We start from the raw sequence: 13,455 nt of genomic DNA on the forward strand, positions 1-13,455 counted from the left end.
CAAAAAACCCGTTAGGCCGAAGTGTTTATATATTAGGCTGAACAAAGACTAATCATTGTGAAAAAGTAACTGAAATACTGGGGAGGCTAATGGAAGATAATAGGGTTATTTTTAAAAAGTTTGTTTGGACAGATTCTTCTCAGCCTCAGCTCCGTCTCTGGTGATCAGTGTTTTCCTGCAGGTGCAGGGAGGACGTCTTTCACATGGGAGGTTTATCTCCTGTTTTCCAGAAGAAAAAGGCGTTCAGAGCCTTTATGCACCTGCTGTTTTTTAAGTGCCGTTACCTCAAAATAGTATGCCAAATCTGAATGTTTTGGGGTGTCACGTTCTAAACCCCTTTGACTGTTGTAGATTTACGTGTAGCAAATGATAGAACCAGCAGGTTGAATTCACTGTTGTTGTAGAGACTGTTCACCTGGGAGTGTCTGTGGGCTCTGATTTATAGGAGCCAGGGCAGGTAGGGTGGCATTGCCCATAAGATGTGTGGGTGACTTGCCTTCTGAGTGTAGGTAACCTGTGAATTATAAGTAATGTGGAACATTGTCCAGCTTCTCCAGTCCCAAGAATCACTGTGCTGTTTCTCATGGCTTTAATCCAGTGGCGAATACCACCCGTAGCTTCTCATAGAGAAGGGACTGATGTAGGTGTCACGTTCTTTAATTACCTGGTTCATCTTCCAAGGTGTGTTTCTTCTTCCAGAATTTGCTGACATGGTTTTGAGTTCCCCCTAGATTCTGCTAAGCTATTTACTTTTGGCAGTCCATCCTCCTATTTCTAAGGGGTTGCTGGTCTTTCAGATCTATTGAGTTTTGTGTTCAATCTGTATATTTTCTATTTCTCAGAATTTCTCACTCGTGTGCTCTGCTGATGTCATCTGTACTGGGCTCTCATGTACTTCTATGAATTTCTTTGTATTTTTATCTTATTAAATTTTGTTGAGATGGGGAGGGGAAAAAGGTAAATTTGTAGAGTATTAACAGTTTTGACCCAGAAGGCTTTTCTTTTTATGCAGTTTTGCTTTTTCTATTTCTGCTCGAGCTGTTTCCCTTTAATCCCCTCTCTGTATGTACAGATTTCAAATAATTTGCTATTTGCTTTTGAGACATCTATGACATTGCTTGTAAGGTTCTTTGGCTTGGAATAGTTTTGCCCTGTCGTTTTGCTTGGCAAATACTATTAGGGAAGCATATAGCTCCATAGCTCAAGTCAAGGCCTAGGTTCAAAACTGGGATCCAGTACCACTTAGTAGCTGTGTCACCTTGTAGAATTAATCTTTATCTCCTCCGTCCCGCCTGAGAATCATGGCTACTAATAGTAACTGCCACCTATTTTAATATTGTTGTGAACAGATGGGATAGTCAAGGTAAAACACCTGGGACATAGTAAGTCCTGAAACATTGTTAACTTAAAAGCTTAGGTGAATGCATTCTTACCTGGACAGCTCCACTCAGGTGTGTCATTCTCTGTTTGCTGTGCCCCATTTCCTTCCAGTCTTCCTCCTCCTTCTCCAGACCCCAAGTTAGAACTAAAGTTCCCTGCTCTTGCCCCAGCAATTATTTTTTTTTCATGCTGATACTATAGTGCACATCTTACAATTTACTTTTATTTTAGTTAGTTGGGGAGTACCATGTTTCCCCGAAAAAGTAAGACCTAGCCGGACCATCAGCTCTAATTGATCCTTTGGAGCAAAAATTAGTATAAGACCTGGCATAATATTATAATATATTATATTGTATTATACCCAGTCTTATATTGTATTAAAATAAGACTGGGTCTTATATTAAATTTTGCATCAAAAGATGCATTAGAGCTGATGGTCCAGCTAGGTCTTATTTTTGGGGAAACACGGTATTGCAGTCATTAGATATGGTCTTTTGGTAGGCTCGTGTTGCCTTTTCTCCCCCCAGGAAAATTGAATTAAAGCATTTATTTCCTTGTATGACTTTAAATTTAAAAACCTTTAAAATTCATAGTGGGATCCCCATTTTGGCTAGTGTGTCAGTCAAGGTTCTCTAGAGAAACAGCAGCAATACACACATGCATACACACACACACGTTTATTTATTTATAAAAGATTTATTTTAAGGAATTGACTCATGCAATTGTGGGGCTGGAAAATCTAGAATCTGTAGGTAGGACAGGCTGACAGATTGGAAACTCAGGCGGAAGGAGTTGATGCTGAAGTCATGAGGTAGAATTCCACGTTCTTTTGGAAATCTCCGTCTTTGAGATTAAGACTGTCAATGATTGGGTGAGGCCCACCCACATTATTGGGTGTGCTCTGAAGGAAAGAACAGAGAAGTGTAGCAAAATTATGGCTTAATAAATTCAATGACTGTTAGACTGGTAAACTTAGTGCATACCCTTGAGGGTCCTCTACTTTACCTAAAGTCAACTGGTAATCGCTGTTAATTACATCTACAAAATATCTTCACAGCAACATATATATTAGTATTTAACTAAGTAACTGAGTACTATAGTGTAGCCACGTTAACATAACACGACCCATCACACCTAGTGTAGGCTTAACCAATGTAGAAAGACATGATGTGATTGGTTAAGTATTATATCAGTAGATTTAAGCCATAGATGCTGATGTCATCAGACTTCCAATTGAATGTTCATTCATGCTTCAAGTTCTTAACAACAATTATTTTTTTTAATAACTGAAGAGCATATATGGTGATTGTGAGGTCTGTGCATGTTTATCCAGTCTAAGGAGGCTGTTTCCCCCATTTTGCGTAAATATATGACAGTTATGATTTGAGCCTGTTTCCTTCATGCTTATTTTTAGTGAAAAGATCTGTATATTGGCTGAATTTCAAACATTTTATAAAGAACTGGTTATTTAGAATTCAGGCCAAATGCACAGTTATTACTGTAGAGAGGAAAGCAAACATTGCCTTCTGATTATTCAGTGTGCTCTGAAGGAAAGAACGGAGAATTCGCGTAGCAAAATTATGGCTTAATAAATTCGATGGCTGTTAGACTGGTAAACTTAGTACATACCCTTGAGAATGAAAACTAATGGTTTCCCCTAACATATTTCTAGTGTATTGCATTGCAGTTCATTTCTTTTGCTAACCTGTATAAATTGCTTCTTACATAAGTGAAGATTGTCACCTCTGCTTAAAATAGAAATCTATTCTATGGACTATAGAATTGCTCTTTTTAAAATAGTGCTGTTAGAAAGCAAACCAAATGAATTAGAGCTGAATCAACTAGAACTGTCACTTAATGTCTCTATATAATTTACCGCCCTGTTGTAAAGATTTTGTATATACTCCCATCCTTATAAAGTATGAACCATTATATTTTAAATTCTGAACACTATTGTATAACTTTTAAAATCAAGAAAAATAGATTGTATTTTGGATGCCAAATTTAAGTACATAGCTTATGATAGTCCCAGTTGTTAAAATTTGTTAACCTTATGTGGTATGAAGAACCTTTCTGCTTTGAGGGTAGTTAGTAGGCTCCTGAGTGCGTTTCACTCTGACCTTGGTCAGGTCAGCTTAGCAAATGGTGACACCAGTGCTGATCCTAGTCAGAGGCTATGGATACAACTCTGAGAAACTCTGCTCATAGGAATGTTTCGTTTTGTTCTTAATCCAGTTGTATCGATTTGAAAAGTTGTTTAGTTTTTTGGTAGAAAGTGATACTGTTCTAATAAATATTTTAAATGAATCCATAGTCTTAATTGGTATGAGCCTAAGAGAAACAATCTCATCTGTTGTGGTAGCCAACTAACACAATAACAGATTTTGGGGGTCTTTTTTAAAAATACTTTTTTTTTCTTTTGTAAAGCCACAATGTGATGATTCCTTGTAAAGTATTTTGGTTAGACTTTGGGAAATGAAGAACTCTTTTTTTCTTTAAATAATGAACAAAATCTGCAGTTTTGTTTTGTTTAACCTAGTATTTGGCTCAATATTGTGTTCAGAGTTATAGGGAATTATATTATTATCTCATGGAGGACTTGTTTCTATCTCTGAAACATCCACAATATTGAGCACAAAACTGTGTGAAGCTTTTAATGACTTTTAAGTGGTATTGACCCCGCCTTCAGTGAGCTTGTAATCTAATTTTAGAAAGATTTAATTTGTAACTAATTTCTTTCTGAAAAAGTATTTAGGGATATTGTCCCTTTGACTTTTTCCACACCGATGCATTTAGCATCAGAGATCACTGACTTTGCTGCAAACAAACCACATTTTGTTTTCCTATTCTCCTGTTGGAATTTGGGTTGTTTGCAGTTTTCTGTGGTTATGAACAGTTGTATTTGTCTCGGGGTGACAGTTCTGATTACCATAACGTTCGTGGAATTGCTGGCTGGTACGATATGCCCATGCTTGATGGTTTTCAAAGTGATGGTACCACCGTGTTGCCCCGAAAATAAGACCTAGCTGGACAATCAGCTCTAATGCGTCTTTTGGAGCAAAAATTATAAGACCTGGTATTATATTATATCATATCATATCATATATCATTATATTATACCTGGTCTTATATTAAAGTAAAATAAGACCAGGTCTTATATTAATTTTTGCTCCAAAAGACACATTAGAGTTGGTTGTCCGGCTAGGTCTTATTTTCTGGGAAACATGGTAACATAAAACTACCACCAGAGTCTGAGGTTTCCATTGTCCCACACCTCTGCCACACACCTGACATTGTCTGACTTTTTAAAAGGAGCCAGGCTCGTAGGTGTGGGAAGGTGCTTTTTATGTGTATGTTTCTAATTACTAAAGAAACTAAGAATCATTTCATGTATTTAAAGACCCTCTGTATTTCCTTCTATAACTTTTGTCCATTTTTTCTTGGATTGTCTTTCTTATAAACTTATTATTATATATATATATATATATATATATATATTCCAAATACTTATATTTTGTTGGTCATGTATTTTCTGATTTTTGCTTTTTTCTTTTATTTTTTTATGTTATCTTTTAATGAATAGAACTTCTTTATTTTAAAATAAAGTGAATTTATTATTTTTATTTTTTGTGTTATTGACCTATTCTGAGGCCATAAAATATACTTTTGTCTACTAAAATTTTTATAATCTTGCCTTTTACATGCAAGTCTTAAATTGGAATTGATTTTTATGTAGAGTGGAACAGGGATTCAATTTAATTTCCCCCCATTTATTTAAGTATCCAGATATTTATTTTTTATCAGTATAGACTCATAGGTATTTGTATTATCCTATGGGTTCTAACCTATTAATGTAATTTTTTAATTTTATTGTTCAAATTGTCTCAGGTTTGGTCCCTTCCCATTGGTTCCAATGTCCGTTAGATAAGTCTCGTCTTTTTTGAGCACTTCCTTACTTTCTTGTACCACAAGATGTTCCAGGTTCATCTGGTACTTTCCCTGCTCCAGCTTCGCAGCCAGACATTTATTTCTCCAAGTTGCTCTCATTCTTTTTGTCAGAGGACGGTATTTAGAAACCAATAACTGGGCGCTGGATGTACCCACTGCTACTGGGGTATCATGGGCCCTAGGTTCTCTCAGGACAGAGCTAGGAAATACATATGTATGCACATACCTACCTCTATCTGTATCTGTCTGCCTGTCATCTCTGGAAATATGTATTAAAAACCATGATATCTCTGTTTCAAGCCCAGCACCACAGAGTTCATTCTGACCATTTCCATTCTTTCTTTGTTTTGTCTCTGGCCTCAGAGTATATACTAGTCAAGATACTGGTTTCTGATGTGGTATGTTAGTTCTTTTCTTCTGTGCTCCCTTAAATGTGGTTATGTTGTGTATTTGTAATGCAGTTCATTTGTTACTGATTGTGTTTCATTTTGAATTAACCGCATATAGGGTTGATGTCAATTCATAAATGTCAAAACTACGCAAGAAGATGTATTTGGGGAGCTGTCACTCCCCCTCTATTCCTTGTGTTCTGTTCTCATTATTACTCCCATTGCTACCCCCAATGGCTCCACGATGCCTGTAAGATGAACTTCAAACTCAGTGTGACCAACAAGTTGCTCTGTCATCTCGGTCTTAGCAAGTCCACGTGCAGCACGTTCTGCTGCCTCAGATTTCTTGTTATTCCTCAGATGTGACCGGCTTGCTCACGCCTCTGTGTCGTGCACATTCTCTCTCTCTGCCTGGAATGATATTCTATTTCCTCTCACCTGGCCCATCTTTAATTATTCAAAACCCATTTCAAGTTTTACCTACTGTATGAGGACTTCCTTTCTTTACCCTCCTCTTTCCACTTGCATTTCACTCCTCCTACAGTTAATAATTCTCTCCTGATAATTCATAGCTCCATAGCGCTTGTGAATGTTGTGTAACTTTTATGACATGTAAATTAGTGATGTGTAAAGACAGGAACTTTATCTTTGCCTTTCAAGCATCTAGTCCAGTTTCTAGCACATATCGGTTGTGCGGTAAATGCAGTACAGTGAGTGGATTTCAGTTCTTTTCACTTATTGCTTTTAGTCCTTTGCTCTTTATTTCCCTCATGGTGTAAGCTCCTACTACTAATAGAATGTGACTCCTTCTAATGGGATGCCCCTGATCTTGCTGTCTCTGGCGTTTTTGTATTCTCTGCCTCTCCTGATATGTTTGGGCATGACCCTGGTAATTTAATGGCTTCTTATGATCCCTGGGAAGTTACAATATCTAATTAAATTTTAGATGCGGTATTGAGGGACAAAATGACATCAAGGTAAAGAAGTGGTTTAAAATATGGAAGCCTAGAAAGTCTAGATATTTGATCTGTCGGGTTTGCTTCCTCACTTGGAAAGCCGATACTTCCTACCCAGCTAATCTGTTAGATTGGAAGAAATTGTTGTGCTGGAAACCGATCCCTTCAACTGTCTTTTAAGACCCCTAGTCAGCTTTTATAATGTCATTATTTGTGTCCAAAAGGCAAGTTCAGTGACCTTCCAAACTGTGTTTCTAAGCTGCTTATGTTACTTTCTATTCTGCATAGATTATTCAGCAAATTATGTTAAAATATAGGGGCTCATTTCTACCAGTCTCTCTATCCACCATCTGTAACTTTACTCTCTCCCTCTGTATTGCCTTCTCCTCCTGCCACTCCTGTGTGTTCTAATCATAGCTCATTCTCCATAGTCTTATCTGGAACTCGGAACAGAGGTGTAGTTGCAGTGCAGACATCACACTAAATAAAGGGGGTTTCAGGACTGTGTATTGTGAGGACACAGGCTTGCTGGTACCTCAGTGTTTGCTTTCAGGGCGTGTGAGCCACGAGAAAGCATCCACTTATACTACTGACCCGTGTTCTTTATTTATTAAAAAACTTAACATATTTTACTTTTTTATTCAAGTATAACACATCTAAAGGCAAGTGAATTGTAAGTGAACACGTTGATATTTTCCAAATTGAACGTAATCATGAAACCACCACTCAAACCAGGAAATACAGTGTTACTGGCCTATTAGAATTCCCCTTTCACCTCCTCCTGGTCTCTCGCGGGGAGTAGTTACCCCACACTCATAGGTAACTACTATGCTGACTTACAGAGTTTTACCTATTTTTGAACTTTATGAAATGGAATTATACCGTATATTCGCTCCTGTGTCTGGCTTCTTTGTCTCATTGTTATGTTTGTGAGATTCATTTGTGTTCTTGCATTAGTTATGGTTCATTTATATTCATTACTGTATAGCAGGCAAACTACAGCTTGTGGGCTGGTTGCCTGTTTTTGTGGATAAGGTTTTATTGGAACACAGCCACACCCATTCATTTACATATTGTCTGTCGCTGTTTTCACACTCCAAAGGCGGAGTTGAGTGGTTGCAATAAATAGGGCACAGAGACTGTATGGCCCAAAAAGCCAAAATCATTTACTACCTTGCCCTTTGCAGAAAAAGCTGACTCACCCCTTGCTGTATAGTATTCCGTTGTGTGAATACTCCATAGCTTATTTGTTACTGAGTTTTGGCTATAACAGTAAATGCTGCTTTGAATATTATTGTGTGTGTCTTTGGGACCTACGTATCTGTATGTGCGTTCCTGGTAGGCATTTCCCGAGCAGAGGAAATGCTGGGGCACAGGGTATGTGTCTGCTCTGCTTTATTAGACACTGCTGAACAGTTTTCCAGTTCACCCCACCACCAGCAGGGTGTGAGAGACGATTTGCTCCACATCCTAAGACGTGGTGTTGTCAGATTTTTAGTTTTAGCCGTTTTGATCTGTATGTAATTTTATCTCACTGTGGTTTTAACTTGTGTATCCATGGTAATGAATGAGGTTGAGCATCTTTTCATACGCTTTATTCTGAATGAGTTCTTTGGTGGATATATGTGCTACAAATATCTTCTTCCATTCTGAGACTTGCAGTTTTATTCTTGTAGTGATGTTTTTATTTGTATTTTTGTAATCCTGAAAGGGATCAAGGTATGCCTCCCCAAAATATCCCACATTGGCGTAAGGATTATTTTGCGCTGAAGGAAATTGAGAAATAGCAGACAGTGGGAAAAGCTCTCTGCACAAGTGTACATTTGTAAAGGGGCACCCATCTTCCATACTAAGAAGAGAACAGTTCTTATCACCAAAGAAAGTTGAGTCTACATAACAAATCTTGCAAAAAAATCCTTATTTATCATGTTTCCTAGTCATCTTCCCACAATTTATAATCCATAAGAGCCCCAAACCCCTTTTCCTTCGTCTAGTCACATCTCCACAATTTATTGTCCTTTGTTAAAATGGTATATAAACCCGGGGTCTAACGGCTTCTTTGGGTTTTCACTTACTTTCTGTGACATCCCCATGCAGGTAAAAATGTTTACATCAATAAAGAAACATATGCTCTTTCTCCTGTTAATTTATCTTTGTCAGTTTAATTTACAGGCCCCCAAGATCTAAGCCTTAGAGAGTAGAAGAAAAGTTTTTTCCTCCCCTACAAACTAACTAATGCCAACTGCATGGTTAAATCTTACATACACTGAGGAAAGTGAAATTAGACATGGTGTTTGTAGATACATGGACAGTAGCTATCCTTAGCTTTGTCAGGCAGGGCACACCCTAGGAAACAGCAGCCATAGATTTTTGTGGCTTTAAGTCCTTCTTAATTAAGGGTGTGATTTGCTACATTGTTATTTGTCCTGGGTTCTGAGTAGAGACAATGTTCTTACCTTTGAGTATTAAAAACCATTCCAGGGTCTTAGAGTCCCCAGTTCTATGGGTGTGTATCTTTAGCATTCCCTGGTATGCTGAATATTCAAAGATTTCATTAAAATGCAGTCACATATTTGAATCAGATATGTGTATTTTTTTGAGAACTATTTCTTCAGCTCCCTGAATTTAGAAATTTAGAACCTAAAGCTGATTTATCTAACTTTAGGTTGCATCAAATTGAATAGACTAGATGTGTGTCATAGGGAGCAGACTACATGATTTTTGAGGTCCATTTAATAATTCTGTTTTTGTTTTATAAGTAGCATTCCAGAGCAATATTACTTGAGTAGGATGTATTTTGTTTGTTTTGTTTTTTTGGTGGTCAGATGAAGCTGCAGATGATTTGAAGTTGAAAATATTTAGACACTCTAATATTACAGATATTTTCTCTAATTTCTAATTTCATTGCAGCTGCTTATTTTAATAAGGCTGGTATGCTGCTTTCAGGAAAAAAGATAAAACTTGTGTTATGCAACTATTTTATTTTAGTGAAGATGCTTCTGTACTTAACTGTTGTTTTCCATTATTTTAAAACTATTTTCTATTTTTCTTAACTTTTTTCCAGGTTGTACATTATTACTGTGGATGCTACTTGTCTAAATTTCTGCAGCCATGGCACAAGAATACAGTAAGTACTGTAGCATATTTCCTATGACTCTCTCCTTTAAAAAGTACTGTTCACTTTCTGTCTTTAAATTTCTCATTGGAGCAATGGAAATGTAGAAACAAAGTTTTTAAAATCTGCTTTTCTCAAAGGGATCAATTCATTTGGTCATCTGCGTTTTGAATCTGTAGCTTTATATACAAATCTATGATGATAGTGATTAACTTCATCTTCTGATGAACACAGTCTTGCTCAGGCTATTCCCTGTAAATACCAGCAGGATGGATATTAGGGTTGGAGCCATAGGATGTGTCCAGCTGGTCCCCCATGTTACTGAGTTGAAGACTGACCGAAGCTCCAGGCTGGGCCCTGATTAGGGGCAATCCCATCCCTGTTTTGTCTATGACTGACTCATCATGCACAAAGCATCAGTGAGTGCTGGGCATTACCTGGACAGAGGGATGGTTTCAGGAATGGTCCAGTAATTCTGTTCTAGCCTATGAGACTCCAAGGTAGGTTTGCCAGAGCTTCTGGCAGAAGTCTTCTAATAAACAGAGCCACAGGAAGAGCCTGCCTCTCTTTCTCTTCTTCTGGATGTTGTTTTGTGCCAGCGTGAGGTCTGGTGTGTCTGCAGCCTGGGCAAGAAGCCACACAGGGTGGAGGGCAGAAAAGCCAGCCCTGAAGCCTGTGTCTCCTCCAGAAGTCCACGCTTGGAGCCAACACATTTCCTCTTTGTTTAAGCCAGTTTGCGTTGGGAGCCAAAACATCCCAAGTGATTCACTCAATCTCCATTTTATTTTTAGTAATCCATTAGTTTCTCCCTGGGAAATGTGGGAGTAATTACAAAGCAAGGCAAAATAATACCGTTCAATTAAACTGGCAGGGTGTGTTGGTGTTGACTGGTACCCTCTTCGTTCTTAATAGCTAACAGGTAGTGATTTAGTATTCAAAGGCAAGATAATAAAATATATTGCTTTCAGATGCCCCCCTACCCCACCCCACGCCCCCTGAAGGTTTTGCCTTTTAATCAACCCACTTGGGCTGTGAATGTTGAAAAGGGTCTTGGACTATTGGTCTGAAAACGATCCCCTTATATGGTGTGTATTTGGCAGTGCGGACCTATTCTTAGAACAATCTCTACCCCAAACTTCTAATTCCTCGTTTGTTTTTCAAAAACTAATACGAATATTCCAAATATAAAAACTATATAAGGAATAATATAACAAAATATCTTTGTGTATCCTCCCACAACACACTAGAGAAGTCAAATTTTTACCAATTCTTAGAATAGTTAAAAACCCCGGGGTAAGCCTCCCTAACTGCCGTGCCTGCCTCTGCCCCTGAGGAACCACTGTCCTGGTTTTGGTCTTTCTTCTCCTTATGCATTTGTTTGTCCTTTTACCACACACGTGTAGTGTGATTTTTGTATGCTTTGTAACTTCAGGTGCATGTAGATACTATGTATATTTGTTGTTTAAAATCTCCAAGGAGGTTAGAATAAATTCAGGATCACGGAAAGAGGCTATAAATTTGTTCTCAGATATTTGTCCAAAGATTGATTACTAGGCATCCTCGTGATCTGTACTAAAATGTGTTCGATTTGAAGTGGTTGGTGAGTTTCATCAACATGCTGACAGCCTTTTAAATATTATCTTCAGGAATCTGGTGCTCGGTCTGCTACTGAGTTCACTTTCTGTACCTACCTGATTCTGCACTCCTGTGCAGGTTTGGCACGTGCAGGACATTTTTAGACCAACTATGCCAAAAATGAGCTTTTCAGAATGAGTTGCCTTTTTCATTTAAATAGCTCTATTCATCCTGTGGTCTATATGAATGCTTTTGGCAAGCTTAGGTAAATTTTATGCGTTTTTCTGCACTCTGGCAAATAGTTATCACACCTACAAAATTTACTTCTGTGCATTCTAAATTTGTCAGTAGCAGCAGTTGTAAAAGAAGCATCCACTGCTATGAATATACTGCGAAGCATGGTACCTTGAACCAGTACTGTGGGGGAGGAACAAACAATTTTACTTCTACCCTTCTAAGTTCTGGCTGGACGGAAAATTAACATGGGACAGATTCACAGGAGAAAAGTGACCGAATTTATTACATATGCACATATGGGTGTTCCACACAAATATGAGACCTGAGGACAGATTGGGCAGTTCAGGCTTTTATGCCATCTTGAGCTAAGGAGACCTGTTCGAGGTGGGTTGTGGTTTGGGGCTTCAAAGGGCAGAATGGCAATTCCCACTGAGATAGGAAAACAAATATTTGGTAAGTAAATGTTTGCTGGGCCATCTTCAACAATGGGCAGTAGAGAGGACTTTGATCAAAAGGGCCTTGCTGGGTGGCTCCCCATCACGCACTAGTTCCTACTAAACTATAGTTACCTGTGATCATAGCTCCCTTCCTGGGGCTGCCCTCTGTCTACATTCTTTTAGGCGGTTTCGGGGAAGGGCAAAGGCTTTGCCTGAGTCTTTTGTTTCTTGAAAATAACCAGCTTAAAATGATCGATATCCCAAAAGGCATATTTTGGGGTGGTAGCTCTGATCCCGCTCAGTGTCACAGTCACTCGTGAGTCTCACTCTTGTATTGTTACTTTTTGTGCCCGGATGTGCGCCTTAGAGATAAATTTTTTATCATTCTTGTCTGAAATGTATCTTAGGTCATTTAACTTCTGCATTAAAAAATCTCATTCTTTTCATGTTGGACGATTCCTATTACCCCTTGTTCTTGTTTGGAATGTGGAAACTGAAAACTGAATAGTCATTTCCATTCAGAAATTATTAATTCTTTCAATTGGGAAATATAATTACTGATAGTATCAGAGAAAGATTTATGGCAAAAGAGAATTTTTTTTCTTCCCCCATGGTGTTGTCTTTGCTTACATGTTTAAAATGTGAATAAATAGTAAACACAAAAGATTTTGCCCCCTTAATTCATATATATTGTATCCATGTTACAGGAAGGAAAACAGTAACATCTTTTGTTAAAATCAAATTCAGTTTCTTGTGCCTCATGCATGCATTTTTTGGTTGTTGTTAAAATAATGGATTCTTTTAATTTTATTTAAATGTACCTAGCTTTAGGTTTCTTTCCTCTGTTGTGCACCCAGGATCTTAAATTTCAAATGTTGCCAATGTTAGAAGATTAGCCACCAAGTGGAAACACTCCATCAGTGAGGCCCCTATGAAAAGAGTACTTAATTTCTCCCTTTGGAGACGACCAGAGTTAAAGATAGTATGCCATTTTGTACATCTGGCTATATATATAGACACAGGAACTGCAAGATAGTTAAGCTATAATCCTGTAATATGTTTTACATCCATTTTCTTGTTTTCAGAACTTTAGTGTTATAGGTGCTTTTTAAGGGAAAAATGTATTGAAAATCTTCTTTGAAAACAATCAATTCAGTGAAATGATATTTTTGTTTCTTGTGGAAGGCCGTCTTCCTATGTATATTTTATATAAAGGGGTTTGTAGACTTGGCTTGATTTTATATTCAAGATGAAATGGTGCTCCCCAGGGGGGGTGGGGGAGCTTGTAGACAGTGACTCAGGTCTGTAATTAGGTCCTGCTCTCCGCACCCTTGTTGACTTGAAAGTGCTGGCCATAGACCATTTAGTCTGGGAAAGCAGTCCATGAATCATCGCAATTGGCACAAATTATCCGGAAT

The 13,455-nt window shown here is 38.0% G+C and overlaps 1 protein-coding gene across 18 annotated transcripts in view; it reads left to right on the top strand.

Annotated features, from left to right (window-relative positions):
* Positions 1 to 13,455, top strand: part of SIPA1L1 (signal induced proliferation associated 1 like 1) — a 350,224-nt gene that overhangs the window by 147,823 nt on the left and 188,946 nt on the right. For all 18 annotated transcript variants that reach the window (XM_074327262.2, XM_074327274.2, XM_074327276.2 and 15 more), the window contains one exon: positions 9,738 to 9,800. The gene's annotated coding sequence lies outside the window, so the exon portion shown is untranslated. The remainder of the gene's footprint in view (positions 1 to 9,737; positions 9,801 to 13,455) is intronic.

This window comes from Rhinolophus sinicus, chromosome 3 (assembly GCF_057876585.1).
Source record: "Rhinolophus sinicus isolate RSI-liver-muscle chromosome 3, RSI-T2T, whole genome shotgun sequence".
In the NCBI taxonomy this organism is placed as follows: Eukaryota; Metazoa; Chordata; class Mammalia; order Chiroptera; family Rhinolophidae; genus Rhinolophus; species Rhinolophus sinicus.